Here is a 21,056-nt window from a genome sequence, read left to right on the forward strand (position 1 = left end):
CCAGAAGGTGTTAAATGCCATTTTTACCTATAAATAAAGATAATGTGGTTATTGTTACCATGAGGATGGGCTTTGAATAGGGAAAAGATGGTCCAGAGACTTCACTGAGGCTCAGATTATTCCAGACTGACTGTATCTAAACAAACTGGAAGGGGGAGGAGAATGTAAGCAGGAAGAGTGGCACAAGGTCACATCATTCATCTGCAAAATGTGAAAGATCAAACCTTACATTGAAGCAACCAGGGTTTGGGGGGGCTTAAATAAAGCTGAAAAATTTGCCAGATGAAGGGAGTCTCCAGGCTAACCTACAACATAAAGCTCAGTTTGGAAATTGGACATTCACTGACTAGAAAATCAAGAGTTAAGGACCACTTGAGAGACTGTTTCTGGAAGAATTAGTGTTGATTTAGCAGATTATAAAGCTGTGGAGGAGGATTGATCATTTTCAAAAAAAAAGTTAAACAGGGATGTTTTTTGAAAGCCTGCTCAATGTTTACTTTAATTCAGATGCTAGAGGAATAGTTTTGAAACTTGAAATCTTGCATGATCCTTTCAGCTGTTCACTAAAATGATGAATGTCTTAATTTCTGTCTCTATGGGGATCATAACAAAAGGCAACGTCCATTTACCCAAAAAGGTCAGCACACAGACAACTTCAGAGAACATTGCTCCCTTCCCATTCCAAACACTGGAAATTCCATCAGTAAGTTGACTTGATTTTTAAAGACCCTTGCAATATCCTCATGCTTTGCCTAGACTGTGCAGTGGTACAGTTAAGTCCAGTTACAGCCAAACTGATTTTAGTTCTGCATACTTGAGCCAATAAAGTTATTTTAATTAATCCTCTCTAAGACCAACATATGAAGCGATTAAAAATAAATTCCAAGTATTGGTTCAGTTTATTATGCCTATGCAAGCTGCTGCAGTTAAAAAACAATTAGTTTAAACCTGTGGTGTGTTTTCCAAAGTCAATGCTGCTCACTCTCCTGGAAATGCTGTCCTCTCCTTCCCTCCACAACTGACACACTTAGAAAACTGCCACTAATTGCTGTATTTCTGTTACCCCAACATGCCTTCCGCATAATTTACTGGGGGAAGTGAGGGAAAAATGCAAAATTCACTCATTGTTCTTTGAGAGGGTTCCATAATTAAACGTTTTTAGCATAAGCACTGCATGGGATTCTCATTCTTGAGAAATGATTTCAGTTCAAGGAATTTTTTCCATGCTCATTGACAAATGCAATAGGTAGTACAAAACAAATCGTCTCTCAAACTAACAGAAGCAACAAGGGTAAAACAGCCACTTCATGTGGAAAGCTAGATTGAAATCTCATTTTACTTCTGCAGCATCTTTTAAAGAAACTCTTCACTTTCATGGTGGAATGTCAATATCCATGCGAATGCATGAGTAATATTTTCCCCCGACACGGCATACCTCTCATTTCCACCACACTGAACAATAAGAATATAACTATGTACTTATATGAAGGGGGTGGGAGGGTTAAGGTCACTGTATCTGCATGATGGCCAGAGCGCGAGAGAGACAGCGCGCGAGGGGTGGGGAAAGAGAATAGAGAGAGGGGGAGGTTTTGGGGAGGGGGGGGAAAAAAAGAGAGAGCGCGCGCGCGAGGGGGGGGGGGGAAGAGAGAGAGGAGGGGTGGGGGAAGAGAGAGAAGAGAGAGAGAGAGAGACACACACACAGACACACAAAAAGGAAAAAGACTGGGGAAGGGACAAAAAGCAGGAAACACATTGGGGGAGGGAAGGAGATAAACAAGCAGGGAGCGCGTACGAAAGACAACATGTGAAAAACAATGGTCATGCCAGCCTGAAGCAAGTGCTGTTTTACAGAGTATTTTGTTCCATCATTTGTTCAGGCTTGGTTTCAGAAACTGGGCAAGGAAGTCTCTATCGAATTTGGTTTGGTTATGCCTATTGAACTTGGTGTACATTCAAAAGCTCATAAAATTATGTACAAGTTATTTACACTGATGTTTATGAATGGGATCATAAACATTGGGATTTAGTCAGTATTCACAATACAAACATCACAGAAATAGTGGTCCATATTTAAACAATCATCCCTAAATCTTTAGATTCTCATGTTTATTATTTGTCCCATTACAAACATTTAATTTGAGCCTTGGTGATTTGGAGAAACAAAGCTAAATACAAGCAGTTCCCAAAGTGAAGCGTGAGCAAATATCTTGTGTTGAAGCATCACATGTTTTGACTATCGCATATTTCTAAAGTTTTGATCACGAACAGATTTGACAGAATCAGTAGGCAGGTTTAAAAATGGCAGGCCCAAATTTCGCAATGTTAAAAAACTCTCAATTTTTAGATGAATGTAAGAAGACGACTATATTTAGCTAACAGCTGATGCAGACTTCAGGAAACTTCACAAATCAGCTGTTTACAGTATCAGCTTCAGAAGACAGTTGGGAAGTGGACACTCCTGACAGTTATAAAATCAACTGGGACTTTAGAGATATAAATAAAGTTTAAAAAGATGCATAACGCTTCAAGGCACTCAGGTTTCAGACTTGGCATCAGATGATTAGCTTTATAACTCAGGTAACAACAAGATCGGAAGTGCCCAACGCAGCCATTCACATCATAAAGGACACTTCTGTAATTGGGACAAATGGCATGTAACACTTTGCAATTAAGTAGATACAAAATATACTGACAATGTAAGTAGTAGCTATTCAATGAAAATATAGTCTTCTGGTATTTTAGGTTATTCAACCATTCACACTAGTAAACAAAGCTCTGATACTCCCAATTTCCCATTCTGCACAAAAAAGACAAAAATTAGTTTGTTTGATCCAGAGACAAAATTCAATAGCCAATAATCATACAAGTGTATTCTGCTGGTAGCTATTTGGCCCATCCTCACTGTGCTAGGTACAAGGATTAACTAATTAATTCTGCAGTCCTGAAAAGTAAAATATTTATCCAATTATCCTTTGAATGTTGCTACTTAATCTGTTTTTATCATTTAATTACTTTATACAGATCATAACACCCTGCATCAATAAAAAATTGATTTCAAAAGAACCAAAAAATATCATTCTTGAATTTGGCTACTGACCTTTCTGTCACAATTGGCTCACAATTTCAGAGTCTAAGTCCATTAAGCCCTTTATTAAATTGGGTCAATGGGGACCTGTTGGGCCAAAGGGCCTGGTTCCACATGGTAGGCATTCTAAGAAAAGAATTCCATAGACTGTGAACCCTCAGGAAAAGTAGGGGTCCTCATCTGTCTGACATGGTGCCTCTTATTTTTGAACTAAGACGCCTAATTCTACATTCCCCCATAACAGAAGGCATCCTTTCCACATCCATCCAGACAACTGCCCTCAGCATCTTATGTTTCAATTAAGTCACATCAGAGTCTAAATTCCAGAGGATACAGGCTTAATGTCAGTCCAGCTTTTCCTCAAAGTAATCCACTCTATAGGCATTAGCCAAGCAAGCCTCCTCTGAAATGTTTCTAACATAATAACATTTTTCAACATGTACGGTGATGAGTACTGTACACAGTAATCCAGATTCCCTTACATAACTGAATTGTAATCACCTTCCTTTTACATTCAATTGCCTTGTAATAAGCCATAACATTCTATTAGCATTCATGATTCATTGCTGTACCGATACAGTAACGTTCTACGATCCATGCACAAGGAAAGCCAGATCTCTCTGCATTTTAGCTTTGCAGCCTCAATTTATATATGCTTTTCCCCCCATTTTGGCAGAAAGTACAATTACACACTTTCCACATTATAGCTCATTTGCCAGATCTTTGCCAACTCACTGAACCTATCAATATTCTTTTCACAGACTCACATCCTCTGCACAGCTCACTCAGTCATCTGTCATCACAAACTTGCTATTGTGCTTTAACAGTTTGCATCAAATCATTTATCGAAAAAAAGCAGTTAAATATAAACAGTTTAGATGAGATCTTTGTTCAACTCCAAAATCATCCCTCCTCCAGTTAAGTGTTCTCACTCATGACAGACAGTTTCTGATCCTTTACCATCATTAGGCTTATGAGAAATGGAACCCTCAGGTTCTCAAACTGTTTTAACCACAAATGTATGTCACTTGACCCACTTCCTTCCCCAGTGAGCTGAAAAACTAGTTAGGGAAGTTCTGAGCAAAGTGGGGGGGGGGGGGGGGGGGGGGGGGGGGCTGGGGGCGGGCGGAATCACGGCTCTCCAGTTGAACTATTTGCATTCTACTGATTTGCTCTTCAAAAGCTAGCGTCTTTAAGAATCAATTTTGCTTGCCTTCAGATGTAGACAATTTGCTTTTAATCACATTCATCTTTTACATAGCTCCAGCAGCAAGACCCAAGAAAAACAGCATGGTGATCATTTGTAACTGTAGCAGTTGCCATGGTTTTCTTGCAGATCCTGCCAATGATGAACAATGTGAAGGACTGGGTCATGCTCCTCACTGAAATACCAGCATTCTCAACAGAGGCCAAAGACCATTCGTGGACTAGGTGCAGGGAAACGAAATCTTGAAGTGGTTTCAATTTTAAGTCGACAACAGGACCAGCTGTTCTTGGAATTATGCTGCAGATTTCCTTCAATTCTGTTTGTTCAGTTGGCTTTCCAAGGTGCCGGGATTGATTTTTTTTTAAATTTCAAAGCATTTCAAAAATCAATTGACGTTTGCATTTTTCTCCCTCCCTAGAATTCTGGTATTAACATAAGAGCAGGTCGGTAACCACTAGTGAGTATTAATGTTGTCAGGGGATTCCCAGGTGCATTCAATAGGCCTGCACCTTCAGTTGTGGTGGTCTGTTCTTAAAAAGTAAAGATTTGATCTCTGACTTGCCAAGGACAACACTTGGTACATTCCAAGTGCATAAACTTAGTTCCACATGAAGGAGGTCTCAAAAACCTCATGTATGCTGTAACCATCTTTGTTAGAGGGAGTGTTTTACAGCTTTTGCTTTTCATCTTGACCATTCAAAATCCCTACATTTGATAAGGATTTATAAACTTTACAGCTAATAAAACATCTGCACACGGAGATATAAATCCCAAATCATTTGAAAGTTATGCATTTTTAAACACATTACAAAACAGCAGTTGAAACATGAGAAAAAAGGACAATAGATAGACTTGGCAATTTCATGATTAAAATTCAGGACAAAAATTGAGGAATTAAAAATTGTACGTCATTCCCAATAGGATTGGTTTGCTTCTTTTTAAATTTAAGACTGATAAGTCTTATAAAACTGTGAAGTCATAAAAGTTAAAATTTTAAAAAGTATTTCTATTACGGCATTTAAATCAAACCTGAAGCTCTATTTGTAACTGTTTTTGTCTTATCCAATTCATGTTTTTTCAGTCAGGTTCAAATGATCAGATTTAAGCTGACTAGAGAATGTAAGCTTAATGGTATCCAATCAAACTTCTTTCCACCCGCACCCGTGCACCCCTCCCCAAACCCGTTTTATTTAGATACATACCACCATTCACAAACAAAAAGGGAAAATGTTCTAGGCTACAAATTTTGTTTGGTTTCTTTTTGTCCTTAACCAAAATGAAAAAGACAAACAAAAATTTGGATATGCAAAATATTCATGCTCTAGCTATTACATCGATGGAATTACTGAACCCCAAAGTGCAAGGTTAGTGAGTTTGAACTTGAGTCTTGAACTCCAATACTCTGGATGCATCACTCCTTTTTGGGGGCCTCCCAGTCAGCATGTTTACCTTTCCTTTGGCAAGCAGAGCAAATTCTGCGTCCCAAATAGCTGACACTGACAATCTGATTTATAATAAGCTTCAGTAGAAACTTTAATAACCCTAAAGCATGAAAAATATTGTAGCCTGAAGTATTCAGTTATTTAGGTCACATGGCTTTTATCAGATGTCAATCTAAAAAAAAAGCCACTTTTGAAACAAATATAGATGGACAAGTCAAATGTCGACAAAAATATCCAATTCAGATTGACAAATGAGGCTTTGACACCTTGGCCTGAATAAATAGCAACTCCAGATGCTTAGCACTCAAAGAAGGACACGTACTTAAAAGGTCACAATCAGATTTTCTTTTGCCTTCCTCTGCTGCCATTTCAAATAGCAACATCCATCCATTTGTGCATGTTTTATTTGGTTAAAATCACAGAAATACAATGAATTGAGACATTTGGTATAACTCCAAGTTTTAGCCACAATAAAAGGATTGTTCATTGATTCTGTACAGACAGTTTAAAGTAGCACTGTACCAACAGTGGTGCTCTGGCTGAAATTCTAGGTTTGCATTTTGATCACTTACTTATCGGTCTACCCTAAGTATTACATTTTTAATACTAAAATTTATTAAGGAGTTTTGGCACAGCCTGTATTCATGCAATTCTTCGTGTGAAGCTGGGGTCATAAACAGGGAGCAACTATATGCAAATTCAAACACAAAAAAGGGGGTCATATTCATAAAATGAGTGTAAAACTGTTTGAGTGTAACTTCCTGAAGCATTTTCACACAAATGGATAGATTTTCAGATTTCTACTCAAAAGCAGGGAATCATGTTTTTCAAGACAGTTGACATTTTCAAAAGCTCAGAAGATCAGTTTGTTAGACAATGGCTGTTCGGGGTAGGGAGCAAAAGACTGGAGCAAGGAATTAAGGTATAGAGCATTTGTGGTCTAACTGAGCACAGTAATCAATGCGAGGGGCTGAAAGGAGTGGATAAAAAATGTACATGTATTCAAGACACCATATTAAATTAATTATGCAAGATATTTAAGTACAGTTAAGCAATTGAGGGGAATACTATCAGACCAGTTGATGACCCCGGTCAGAATCACTTTTTTAAAAAAAGTATCCAGTAGTTTTCCCATAACCCTTTATTCCCTTCCTGCCAATCCGCTCTAACTGATTACCCTGTGACCCAGGGAGCCAGCTGGAGTGTTTACTTTCAAGTACCATTAATCACAAACAAGCAGACTTGTGGTTTAAAATCGAGCCAAACTGAGAATCTGTTGGCCTTTCTGCATGCATTTAGAAGGACACTGGAGTGACTTTTGCTATCCCCGACGCTAAAGTAGTCAGTGTATTATTCTGTTCATAACACTTATTATCCATCTCATTATACGGAGATTCTTTAGTCCTGATGGAACATCCTCCTTTGATAACTACCCAGATTTATTGCCTACTCATTTAGCAACAACATTAATTCTAACTTCTGATGAGCCAGCTTAAATAAAAATCGCCAAGATTCCTGAAGAGGTGAGAAGGGGGGGTGGGATTTTGTGACAGGCTGTTAATGTTACCTACAGGAGGAGGAAATGGGAAAACCATGTATCAGGCAGTCAGCATCATGAGAGATTGAAAAACAGCAGAAAAGGGGGAAGTCTGCATTAGGACCAGCCTCTTACTTCAATAGAGGGCAAGATGCTGACGATTGAACAGTATTTCTAAGTTTTCTTCCTATTCTAATTGTAAGACATACAAGTTTTAGAGTTGCAATGTGTCAGGACAGTTCAGCCAAGTGGAGTGGACATCCTGTAGTATGTAAAAGTCATGTACAGATTTGCCCCACATGAACAAACCTGCAGGAAGTTTCAGTAGCTACACAAGCTTGAACTCCAGACTTTGGAACACAAATGGCAGCTCAAGATCCAATGTGTGAGAGACATTGAGAATCCAGTGACTAGCGCCAAGCAAGGTGATCACGCTGCATGTTGGAAGCAAACAGCAGCAAGGAAATGGGTTACTGCCAGCTCTTTGAAAGAAACAAAAACCAAACAGGTAATGCAGCAGTCTCTCACACCTCTATGTGCTAATTCGCATTCCATTTTAGATATTGCTCCTCAGAAACATGGAGCCAGAGCCAAGAGTCAGTGACACCACAGGTGGCTCAGCTGTATAGGTAAGGGAGGAAGAGGAGGACAGCAATAGTGACAGGAGATATTATAAATCCTGGCATCAGACAGGAGTTTCTGCAACCAACAATATGAATCCAGGTAGACTGCTCCTGGGAGCAGGGTAATGTCATGGGGTGACAGAAAAGAACTGGGACAAAGAACACTGGTGCAGTGAAGATTTTAAACTAAATTATCTTTTTAAAAAGGAGAGGGTTAATGCAGATATTCTGTTTGAAGATAGTACAATAAAGGGATAAAATGAGCATACTGAGCAGCAAACCGGCAATGGGACTGACCCCCTTGAAAAGGGATCAAAAGATAGCCTCAAACATGATTCAATAAAAAAAAGGGAATCTCAGACGCTCCAAGGGTCATTTCTGATCCTCCCTAGAAACAGGTGATGTACTAGGCAACCGGAGATCTCAAATGCTGCACCAGTAATCCAAAAGAAAAAGAATGACAAATTAATTGTATACCAGTTCAGCCTTACTGTTCAAATTAGAACCGAGAGAGAGAGAGAGAGAGAGACAGACAAACACATCACTTGCAGAAGCACAGATTAAATCAGGAATAACATGGTTAAGGAAAGGCCATGCCTTAGAAGCTTACCTAAAATTTTGAGGAAGTAACAAGGAGATGGCGGTGCAGTAGATGTTGGAGTTTAGTTTCTGACAGGTTCCCACATGGCAGAGTTAAAAGTTAGAGCCCATGGAAACAGAGGAACATGGAGAGTTAGATCCAAAAAAAAATGGAGTTAATGACAATTTTAAAGTTCACAAAACTGTTTCTGCAAATGTAAAACTGTTTCCAGAAATGTTCTACAGGGGTCAATTTTGGCTCCCTTACTGTTTGTGGTAGACATGAATGATTTAGACTTGAACGTGGGAAGCATGGAGAATTTGCAGACGATCTGAAACTTGTGGGAAATTGATAGTGAAACAACAACTGTCCACAGAGGGAAGAAATGAATGGCTTGGCTGAATTCCTTTGCCAGTTGTCTGGCAATTTAATCTACAGAAGTACAACACCATTTATTGGAAGACAGCAAACAAAAACAAGGGAATATACAAACAGGAGGCTATGGTGAAGGGGAGAGGAAGTAAGAAACCATGGGCATACTGCCTCTAGTCCCTGAAATTGATAGGACAGTGGGCAAAAGTTTGATAAAAAGGCTTCTTGAGTTCTTCCCTTAATTGGATACTGAATAGAAGAACAGGAATATAGGGTTGACACTATAGAAGGCACTGGTTCACCCTACGCTGCAATATGTATAGTTATGATTATTGCATTTACAGGATAGACATAACTGCCCATTTCCAAAGCTTGCAAACTTGTAGGCATGAGGAAAGATGGGATAGTCTCAGACTGCTTTCCTCCAAACAGAGCAAGAAGGGGACTTAATTAAGGTGTACAAAATAAGAAGGGGTTTAGGTATAATAGACAGGAAGACTGTTTTCCCGTCACAGAAAAAGGTCAACTTGAGATTTCAGTTTAGGGTGGTGGTCAGTAGGATTCAAGGGGAACAGGAGGAAAAGCTTTTGCACCAGTGGGTGGTGGTGGTCAGGAATGTGCTGCCTGGTTAGGTAGAGTAAATGGTAAAACTCAACTCATGTATGGTTATGGAGCAGCTACTGTTAAGTGCAACTGGAATGGATTGCTGGTTTATTACACAGTCACCAGCATGAATGCATTGAATGGTTTCTTGTGCTGTGGCACTTCTACAATTCCTTCATTGCACTAGCAACAAATACTCTATAAAAAAAGAACAAAACACTTGGTTCAGCCTAATACAAGAAACAAAAATGTCAAACACTTGTCACCTTGCATTTAATTCTGCCCAAATGGTTGCTGAAGATGAATGAAAGAGGGTAGCGTGCACTGATGTGTGAATTACAGCACCAGTAAAATGCCCAAGTTTTCTACCAAGATAATAAAATGTGAGGCTGGATGAACACAGCAGGCCAAGCAGCATCTCAGGAGCACAAAAGCTGACGTTTCGGGCCCGGACCCTTCATCAGAGAGGAAGGGTCCAGGCCCGAAACGTCAGCTTTTGTGCTCCTGAGATGCTGCTTGGCCTGCTGTGTTCATCCAGCCTCACATTTTATTATCTTGGAATTCTCCAGCATCTGCAGTTCCCATTATCTCTAAGTTTTCTACCAAACAGGTTGTAGTCTAGAGCTCTTGGATTAGTGCATCCAAATGCAAGATTATCACAGAATCCCAACAGTGTGGGAACAGACCTTTTGGCCCAACAAGTCCACACCGACCCTTGCAGCTTCCCACCCAGACCCATCCCCTTATAACCCATCTAATCAACACACCCTGAGCACTACACACAATTCAGCATGGCCAATCTACCCAACTTGGACATCTTTGGACTGTGGGAGGAAACCCACGTTGACACGGAGAACGTGTCAACTCTGTACAGACAGTCACCAGAGGTTAGAGCTTTATTTTTAGGTGTTACATGGGGAGGGGCGGGGGGGGGAGGGGGGGGGGGGAGAGAAATTATACATCAGCTCATTTTCGCTCCCATCCTGGTATTGCAAACAACTTTTTCAACATTGACAACAATAATTATCTGCCTGACAAACAGCCAGCAATAACTCATTTCAGTGGCCCTCTCACTAAGCGAATAGAAAATCAAAAATTTATAGCTTAGCAAACGTGTGCAGTATTTACATTCACTTTCAATGATCTTGCGATTCAAATCTAGACATGTGGAAAGTAATTAGTATTTGAATAATTTGACTGATCTAAATACTATAGCCTCATATCAAAATGGCTTATTTGCATCCTTACTTCACACCTCCCCCACCCCCACATTAAGCTTTCATGCAATCACCGAGTGACAAAATATACAGAATGAGACATTTTTACAAATGTGTAAATTACAGGTTTGACAATTCTACACATTAAGCATCAAGTAATAACTACGCCCCACATTCCCTCATCAAATTGAAACACCACTGCAACTCCACCCAAGTATAAAACTTAAATAGTCTGCAAACACACTGTTCCTTAAGTCGTTACTTTGAGCTGTTGGTAGGTTCGCCTCTTAGCTAAAGAGCTGAATGTCATTGATTCAGAATTAATCATTCTTATTCCCTCCCTTGGATTAGCCTGGCCTTTGACCTTTGCAGCCACACGCACAGTAGGTAGAGGTCTATAGGAATGCTGATTACTCAACCAAGACTGCTAGGAGCTCTTGTCCTTTAACCCTATCCACATCTCCTGCATCAAAATCTCAATTCTCCTAGCTTCTGTTAAGCAAAAAGATGCAACATTTGGGTCTTGTTACATGAGAGATAGTAGGAACCACCGATGCTGGAATCTGGGATAACAAGATGCGGAACTGAATGACTGAACTCAGCAGGCCAGACAGACCAGAGCAGCAGGAAAGCGGATGTTTCGGGTCTGGACCCTTCTTCAGAAATGTTACATGGGTCTTGTTACATGGTCTGAAGCTTATGGTAGACTCATCTTTCCTCTCTACTCCACTGCTATGCTACATCCTGCTTTAAGCATTTTTGGCTGGAAATTTACTCGTGAAATATTCTTCAGCAACATTACCTTTGCAGTTTTAATAATAGTCAATTTATGAAATTAAAATTTCAAGTGATCAACTGTGATTTTAGAATATCGGGTAATCCCAATTTTTATTTCCCACAGTCACCATTTCTGCAACTTTTGTCAATTATTGCCCAATTATTGGTAATTGAACATGCACAGTGAGCTGGTTTGAAGATATGCAAATTACAAAACTTGGAGACTAACCTGCCAGGTTGCATTGAAGCCCAACACAAGCAAAGTCTTAAATCACATTGGGCAATTGAATGTTGGATCATGAGCAGATCAAATCAGAAACTGAACATGCCAGAGTAAATCTATTACTACTAACCTTCAAAACGATTTCAACGGCCTCAAATTTGGAAAAAGCTTTCTCCTGAGCCCTCAATTTGAAACATCTTGCATTCTAACCTTAATTTGAGACCTGAACTCAAAAAGCAGCCTGCTTCGATTATCCTTTTTAACATTTTTTTAAAAAACCTCATACGACCCTTTAATCTATACTGTCCTGATGAAAAAGCTCATTTCCCACTGATCACCTGCTAAATGTCAAAGTAGGAACTTCATAGCAATATAACAAAGACCATCAGCCATTCACTCTAGGAATGATTTAAAAACAAGTGCTGGATGTGAAGCATTGTGTTGTACTCTAATTCATACATTATCTTTATGAAACTTGAACTCATGGAAAGCATCTATTGGCCAACTTTTACAGTGATTCCTTCACCAAACAGGGGAAACTTCAAGCTTACAGCCAATTACCATTCTTTTTTCATAGAAAGGTAAGAGTTGGAACTGTGCCATCTCTCCAAGAGCAACCGTACTGGTCCCACTCCACTGTCTTTATACATAGTCCTGCAAAATTATTTCTCCAGTTTGTGTCCATTCCTTTTTGAAAAGGACAAATTCAGCCTGCCACAATACTCTCAGGCAGTACATTCCAGGTTCCAACCACTTCAAATGCTTTGATCCTTGACCATTTATCAAATGGGAACAGATTCTCCCCATATTCTCTTCCGCAGATCCTTAATGACAGTGATGTCTATCACAACCTCCTCTCAACCTGCTGAAAACTCCCAGCTTCTTTAATCTCTCCACGTAGCTGTTTCAGTTTTGATCTCCAAGATGGCAGCACAGCAACAGTGTGGTGCGCGGCCGCTGCCCATCACGGATAGTCAGCTTTATTTTTCCATCCCACTCCCCCCACTTAAATCCTAGCTTTTTCTTTCGTCACTTTAATCTACTTGCCTTCGAGCTTGAGTGCAAGTGTGAATCAGTACAGAGGATAATGAGGGTGTCTGGGGGAAAGAGAGGGGGAAGGGACAGGGAGAGGGAAAAAAAGTGGGCGAACGAGTAAGCCAGCATTGGGGGGGGGGGGGGGGGGGGGGGGGAGAGAACAAGATACCAAGAGGTCCCCTGGCATGTGGCAGTGGCGACAACAAACAACCCGGTGCGTCTGTAGTGCCATCAAGCAAGGAGACTGGGCCCAGCATGGAGGAGATCTAACCCTTGCGGGGAGGAGTGCAAGTGTGCTTAGCCATGCTGCGCAAGGGCTGTAATGTTGAACTTTTCTTTTTCCTATCTTGTACCTTTGCACCGAAGATAGCACCAGGAGTGGTGACATTGTACACTTTTCCACTATAGTTGAGTACATGTCATAATAAAAATCAGATTCTAATTCCTAGTCTCTTGGGCCATCTTCATGGATATTTTCTGCACCCCCACTTTACATCCTTCTGAAAGTGACGTGGCCATTTTGGCGACAGTAGTAGTTTTTTCAAACTAAAGCTTTATGGAAGGTTTGCCTCAAAAAAACTGTTATTATTTATATCTTAAAGTAAGGCCAAGATATTTTCTGCCTTTTAAGCATCATCAACCTACTTCATCACCTTGAATGATTCAAGTGTAGACACGCCCAGGTACCTCTGGGTATCATTCTAAAAGAGTGCAAGATCAATGTTAAAACCACTTAGACATGCCACCAAATGAATTCCTGCACACCTATTCTACGTGAAATTTCATCTGCCGTATCTCTACTATTTTCTTCAGCTTGTATGTCTCCTTGACAGTTTCCCACAGTCCTCCTCAGTTTTGAGTCACCTGAAAATTTTGAAGCTGCACCCTGCACACCCAAGCCTACGTTATTAAATGGAGAAGTGGCAATCTAGTACTGTCATGCCAGGCACCTTTCTCCAGTCTGCAAAAGGAGTCATTCACAACTGTATCATTCAGTCAACTTCACATTTACAATATCACTGTCGAGTTAAAATTGCTGGAGTTATATCAGACTTTCTGTCTACATTACACTGATCGAACCACTGCTTGAAAACAAAAACTCAGGTTAATTCGCCGAAATTTGTCTTCAAATCAGTGTTGGCTTTTCTCAGTAAATCTACTCCTAACCAAGTGTTACCACAAAGCAGACTTCATTTCATACTCATTTCACTCCTCCATTATTTATATCTATATTTGTATTACCCAGTTATTGATATTAGAACATTACAGCGCGGTACAGCCCCTTCGGCCCTCAGTGTTGCGCCGACCTGTGAAACCAGTCTGAAGCCCATCTAACCTATACTATTCCATTACCATCCATATGTTTATCCAACAACCATTTAAATGCCCTTACACTTGGCAAGTCTACGACTGTTGCAGGCAGGGCGTTCTACGCCCTTACTACCGAGTAAAGAACCTACCTCTGACATCTGTCCGATATCTCCCCTCAATTTAAACCCATGTCTCCTTGTGCTAGCATCACCATCCGAGGAAAAAGGCTCTCACTGTCCACCCTATCTAACCCTCTGATCATCTTGTATATCTGTTAGGTCACGTCTTAACCTTCTTCTCTCGAACGAAAAACAGCCTCAAGTCCCTCAGCCTTTCCTCATAAGACCTTCCCTCCATACCATCCTGGTAAATCTCCTCTGCACCCTTTCCAATGCTTCCACATCCTTCCTATGATGTGGCTACCAGAACTGTATGCAATCATCCAAATGCAGCCACAGAGTTTTGGACAACTGCAACATAACCTCATGGCTCAAACTCAATCCCTCTACCAATAAAACCTGACAACCTACACTTTCTTAACAACCCTATCAACCTGGGTGGCAACTTTCAGGGATCTATGCACATAGACACTGAGATATATGGATAAAGTGTTTCTCAGCAGGTTATGTGAATACACAAAAGTGATACGTTGTGAACACAAAAAGGTAATCGTTTAAAAAAATGAAACAGTAAATATTGACTATATTAACAGACTAAAAGAAAAAAAAAAGCAGTCTTTGCAGAAAGTCTAAGATAGATGTTTTGCCCAAATAATTAATTCTTCAGGAAGAGAAAGCTAAGGAGTGAAATGTTCCAGATGGCTTTCAGTCTGATGTCACTTGACATATGCAGGTCCTGCTGCTCAGAAGAATAGCTACAAACATTTTCAGTTTTCACATCTGATGTCCATAAATGGTTCTCAAATAACAGATTAATTGAGCAACTTATTTTAGCAGGCTACACCTCAAATGCCCTTCCCAAGTCATAATCAGAAACAAGCCAAAATACCAAAGAAAATCCACATTGCTCTACAGTCTAAAAAACTCCGACAGCTTACTGAGCCTAATTATCTCTTCTAGTGTTAAAAATGGATATCCAAGTGACCTTCCAATGACCTTTTGTTTAAAATAATCCAAGCATCTCATTGTTAAACTTAAAAAACGATGGTTCATTTGAAATAAATCTTTTAATGAGTTCCATAAAATATTAATGGAAGCATATTTATTACAGTGACTGTATATCAGCTTAATCATTTCAAAAAACTTCATCAGGTGGTGATTATATTATTGGCCTGCGGTCACTGGATTACCGAACACCTTGCTCCCACCAATGCTGTCAACTTCCTGCAGTGGTCAATGTTCAGTCCATACTGAAACAACATCTCTTTTCATTAGGCACTTAGACATTCAAACTCAACTTGGGGTTCAAACACGTCAGATTGGAAACAAAGGTGCCCCCTCCCGCAATTGTTCTCTTTTCTCTTGCTTTTTGGGGGATGTTCCAATGGCAGCTGCTATTCCTACCATTCACACCTCATCTTTTAAGTGCTTTACTTATCCTACAACCATTTACTCTTGCCTTATACACTAACCATTGAGATTTAATCTCTTGCCTGCCAACCCATTGCAAGCTTTCCACTGAAAATGACTGACCTAGAGGAGGCATAAGTTTTTGTTTTTAACTGCTTCAAGTTTCCTGCATCTACAGTCCTTGTGTTGAAATATGCTAACAGCACCAGAATGAACAGATACAATGCATTAGTCAATATCAGTTGCTGGAGAAGCTCAGCAGGTCTGGCAACATCTGTGAAGGAAGAAGAAACAGTTAACAGTTAAGAACAGTCTTCTAAGTAAGGGTCACTGGACCCGAGACATTAACTGTTTTCTCCTTCACAGATGCTGCCAGACCTGCTGAGCTTCTCCAGCAACTTTGTTTTTGTTCCTAATTTACAGCATCTGCAGTTCTTTTGGTTTTTATTTAGTCAATATCAATAGTTTGACGTCATAGTAAAGGGAGAAAAATTCAATCAAGCTAAGTGTTCATCAATCAACACCATTAACAGTCAAATTAGGAACATAAGCAAGTGGTCATTCAATGTCTCAAGCCTGCTCTGCCGTTGTACATCATGGATAACGATGCATCTGAACAGGATTTTCCCATGCTCTCAGCATTTTTTCCTCAATGTCATTCATCAATTTGTCTTGAATATTGCTCAAAATGGCTGTATATGATTTGAGCTAAACGGTAATGCAGGACAAGTCCAATCTTTGAGTAAAAGATGTTTTGGCAGACCATAAGTCAGTAGGTGTGAAGCTGGAAAAGCACAGCTGTCTGACCTGCTGTGTTTTTCCAGCTTCACATCTATTGACTATGGCTTCTAACAGCTGCTGCCCTTACTGTCACCACAAGTTTTATTTTTCTTGTTTGTTTATTGTGGAGGCAAGTTACTGAATATTCAATGAACTTTCGACAAAAGCACAAAAATGTTGATTACATTAAAAAAAATTACATGATTCCAGTAGTTCTGATAAAATCCCATACAAATATCAGAAGATTCACGTCTTTCACTCCAGCAGTAAGTCATTCAAAACTTCAACAGACTACCCATTTCTTATCAATACTTGCTTTTCAATTCAATTTCTGCTGTCCATTTGCTCACTTTTTCCCCCCTTTACTAAGTCTCTCCCTCAGACCCTTTTTAAAAAAAACACAAACTCATTTCATTTATTACTCAACATGGGTTCCCAAAATCCATGGTTTCGAATGTGTATAATGTTTGTCTGACACCTCCGTAGCTTTGTTTCTTGAGCCTAAGCAACTCTGGTCCTTTTCCTAGCCATGACTACTTAGACTGCTGACAACCAGCACATCTGCCATTATGGATCTCCTCTCTGAACGGAATTGACTTCTTACCCCTCAGTACTAAGACTCACATTGAAGACTAAATGTTTCACTGGGTGACATTCTTATCAATTGACAGAAACCTCATGACTTCTAGCTGTTTTGATTTATGTTTGAAATGACTTTGACCTTAAAAACTGAAAAATAAATTCACATTCCTTTCTACTTCCTCAAGTAACTTAAAGTGTTGCATGCCAAAAATTTCCACCTTTGCCTGCAAAATATTCGAAGACTCTGCTTCTATGCCTCTTTAGGAAGAGATGTGTTACAGCTTGTAGAACTTTGCAGTGTTTCTTCATTGCAAGAGGGGCAACAGTCAAAACATTGTTGCTGCAAAATCCAAAAGCTCAAGAAAAGCAGCATATATCTTTAAGTCTTTCAGCTTATTGCTCCTTAATCAATAAATCTTGGAATGCACCATTGATTCACAGCCTGGCACAATTATACAGATTTCTATCTACCAGTATGTGCAAAGAGCGACAACCAAAATGAACATCAGAACCTCCTCCTCACATTCCAGTGTGCAAGCAGTGCCTTATCTTATAAGTAACCAAAACAACTTAATCTTCAAATTATTGTACCTACAGAAACATACTTTTTACACCACTGAAGCCAAAATCAGTGCAATCTCTGCAATACAAGTAGATCCTTTCCAAAAAGGTCATACCAAGTCAAAAAAAACAGGAAAAATGTTTTTCCCATGATGGCATTGTATTTCTGTAGGTGATAAAAAATCTACAGATGCTCATTTCTACAAATAAGGACGAGTGAATTGACAGAGTTATGCCTCAGGGAATAGATCTGCATCTGAAGTTTTAGACGTGGACTTCCAGATATTGGTATTGATGTTGAACGAATTTTGACTTAGCACTCTCCTCAAAAGATAGTCAAAGGGAGTCATTCAACTAATTCTTATGCATTTTCCATTAGTTAGGAAAATGCCCATGACAGCAGAGAGGGTAACATTCTGAAGACACCCAAATGAAGAAACCATACTGAAAAAAACTCATGTGCTGCGAAGCTCTTAACACTTGCTTCCTCATCTTCTCTTTGCAAGAAGAATCAAAACCCTAGAAGAACCCAATCTTAATTCAGGCTGTTTGACTGTCAGACAGCATAGCTCCTGATGCTAACTGAAATGGCGTCCCATCTCACTCCTTCACGGGTGTACTTTGAAGTTGAAAGACAAGAGCAGAGACTTCAGTGCATGAAATCCTAACTTTTTTGATCTAACACTACTGCTGGTCAGTCTCTAAAGCAAATACGTGCAAGGGAAAGGTTGACACATTTCACATCAGAGGGGATCTGCAGAACACCGGGGTGAGAAAGAGAAATTTTCTTTGATCGAATCCAAAAGAAAAAAAAAGTTCCAACCTGTGTTATCCAAACCTATTTTAATTTACTGCCTCTAAATAGTAAATTGATCACTGTATCTTTCCAATATCAAAATACACTTGCAACAGAACCCACCCAAACTCCTTTATGGCAAAACCATTGAATACACAGGTTTGTTCCATCCAATGAGCAATCTTGAACACAACTTCGTTTCAGTGACCATTTTCCAATTGTGTCACAGAATTACATTTGTCCAGATGTTTCCCAGTGTCAGTGAGCTCCATTTGCAATGCTGTGCAATCAAATGTTAACTGATGACCTACAGTAGTAATATAATTATACTGGTTTGTTGTTGCTTACTCACCAAATGTTATTGCACAGTATTTTGTATATTTCACAAGATTGAGTGGTTAAGCCATTTGATCTGTGAAAACTACTCAATCCAATGCAATCACAGTTTCTCTTTCACTTTAACGCCACTTCCTATTCATTCTCCGTATCCCTCATTTACCTGAGAAACTAAAAAGCTGTCTGTCTTTCTCATACTGACTATCTTCAGTCATGCAGCATCCAGAGATAGAGGAGTGTGAATGTGAAATTCTGAGAGTGAAGTAACTTCTCATCTTTGTCTTAATGATTGGATCCTTCTCATACAATTGCTCCCTCCTTGGCCCCATGTTTACAATCAGATAAATCTGCAAATATTCACCCTGCAAAGGCCCTTCATATTCTTGATCATTTCAATGAGATCATAGAGTCACACAGACACACACTTCAGGGGAGGAAACTCGAGCACGCAGATGAAACCCACACAGACACTGGGAGAATGTGCAAACTCCATACAAACAGTTGCCCAAAGGATGGAATTGAACAAATCCCTGGCACTGTGGGGCAACAGTGCTAACCACTGAGCCACCATGCTGCCCCAAATATTTTGTTTTCCCCCAGAATAGCCACTCATTTCTTTAGTCTAACTTCCTTTGCAGTTATCCAAGGGGAGAGGGAGTTGGACACAAAAAGGCAAAAACAATACTCAATGCCACACTAACTGCTGTCCTCCATAAACAGGTACTTGCCTAACCCATTCTCAGGAGCACCCAGATGCTTCGAGTTGGTGAAACAGTCCAAGTTGATTGATGATCTTGACCTCCTCATCCAAATAACAAGTCTTCAGGAAGTCACACAAATGAGGGTCAGTCTGGGCAGTGGCGAGCTGATGTAGATCCAGCAAACTGTGGGTCACTATCTTCTCCAGATCCAAGGCAATCTGCATTGCCTGCAGACTGATCCCTCTAGTTTCTTCACATCCTGGGAGGAAGATTCAGCCTCCACGCTGATTCTAGAATTTCAGCAGCTTCTTCACATGCTCCCCTTTCTCCTGGGATTGATCTTTGAGGAACTGGGAGAAATTGTGGATGGAAACAACATCCCAGTTAAAGTGTAACAAAGACTGATAGAGAAAGGAAACAGAGTCAGTTCCATGTTGATCTGTTTGTTGGCAGCAGCTTCACAATCCTGGTGATAGTTTTGACAAATCTGGGAGTCCATTTTGTTAGTACAATTACTTCAAAAAAAACAAAAAAACCCACTAAAAATACAAACCCAACCACAAATTAACACCAACTCACTCAGATTCACTGGTCATTCACAATTTTAAGAATTTAGCCTCAATTTACTCAAACTTCTCATTTGTGGGACAGCCATCACATTCCGTGACCATCTAAAAGACAGTCACCATTCTGCCTCCAACACAAATGTGCTTCCATGAATACAAAGGCTTCTTTTTAAAAAAACAGGACTGCCAGTATGATCCAGCCCAAATTACCCTTGGAGGTAGCAGTGAACCACTTGAACTGCTGCAGTCCATGTAGTACAGGTATATGAGTGGTTTGAGGAAGGGAGCTCCAGCATTCTGACCGAGTGACAGCAAAGGAACAGGATACATTTCCATGTCAGTATGGTAAATGGCTTTCAGTAGATGGTGTTCTCACGTAGCCACTGTCCTCATCCTTTTAGACGGCAGACGGCAGGGGGCACGGGTTCAGCGACGGCAGGGGGCAACGGGTTCAGCGACGGCAGGGGGCAACGGGTTCAGCGACGGCAGGGGGCAACGGGTTCAGCGACGGCAGGGGGCAACGGGTTCAGACGGTTCTATATTCCAGCTGTGGTTTCAAAGCGATAGAGAATTTTAGAAAATTATTTCCAAACACATGACTTGGATTACTTGCAATTTAGCAGTGGGATGACAGTCAGCACTAATGTTGAACGAAGTTTGGCAAATTGAGATCAGATTTTGAGATTTCTTGTATTTTAGATTTTATTGCCACCTGTACTCAAAAATAGATGTACACGGAAAATTGTATAAATTAGTGATGCAGGTACAAAATAGTAAGAGAAACAAGACTTAAAAGGTTAAGCATTACTTCATAGAATTGTATAAAAATAATGAAATAAGTCATAACTTACATTAAAATTTTTAATAAATTAAACTGGGGAAATAAAAGGAAGAAGCTTAAAAAGTTCAACAGTTCGAGTCCTCCACTTATCTTGCTCTGCTATCTGTTCTTGACAGTCATTTGAAACATTCATGATGGCATGGAGATATTTTTCTAGAACAAAAAGGAGTGGTTGGATTTGCTGATAATCACCCAAAATTCTGTACAAGCATTTACAAACATCTCTAATAAAATTATCATAGTGAAAATGGAGGAAACAAAGAATGGGCAAATTAAGACCTTATAAATAAAACTCCCCCCAAGCGCAAACCTGCCTAGGAGAATAGAAAAACAAAAAATTGAGAGAGCGTAC

The 21,056-nt window shown here is 39.9% G+C and overlaps 1 protein-coding gene and 1 pseudogene across 5 annotated transcripts in view; both read right to left on the reverse strand.

Annotated features, from left to right (window-relative positions):
• Window positions 1-21,056, reverse strand: part of fhod3b (formin homology 2 domain containing 3b) — a 583,240-nt gene that overhangs the window by 483,121 nt on the left and 79,063 nt on the right. The window lies entirely within an intron of this gene.
• LOC132206683 (ferritin, higher subunit-like) lies at window positions 19,293-19,796 on the reverse strand (annotated as a pseudogene).

This window comes from Stegostoma tigrinum, chromosome 2 (genome assembly GCF_030684315.1).
Source record: "Stegostoma tigrinum isolate sSteTig4 chromosome 2, sSteTig4.hap1, whole genome shotgun sequence".
Taxonomy (NCBI): Eukaryota; Metazoa; Chordata; class Chondrichthyes; order Orectolobiformes; family Stegostomatidae; genus Stegostoma; species Stegostoma tigrinum.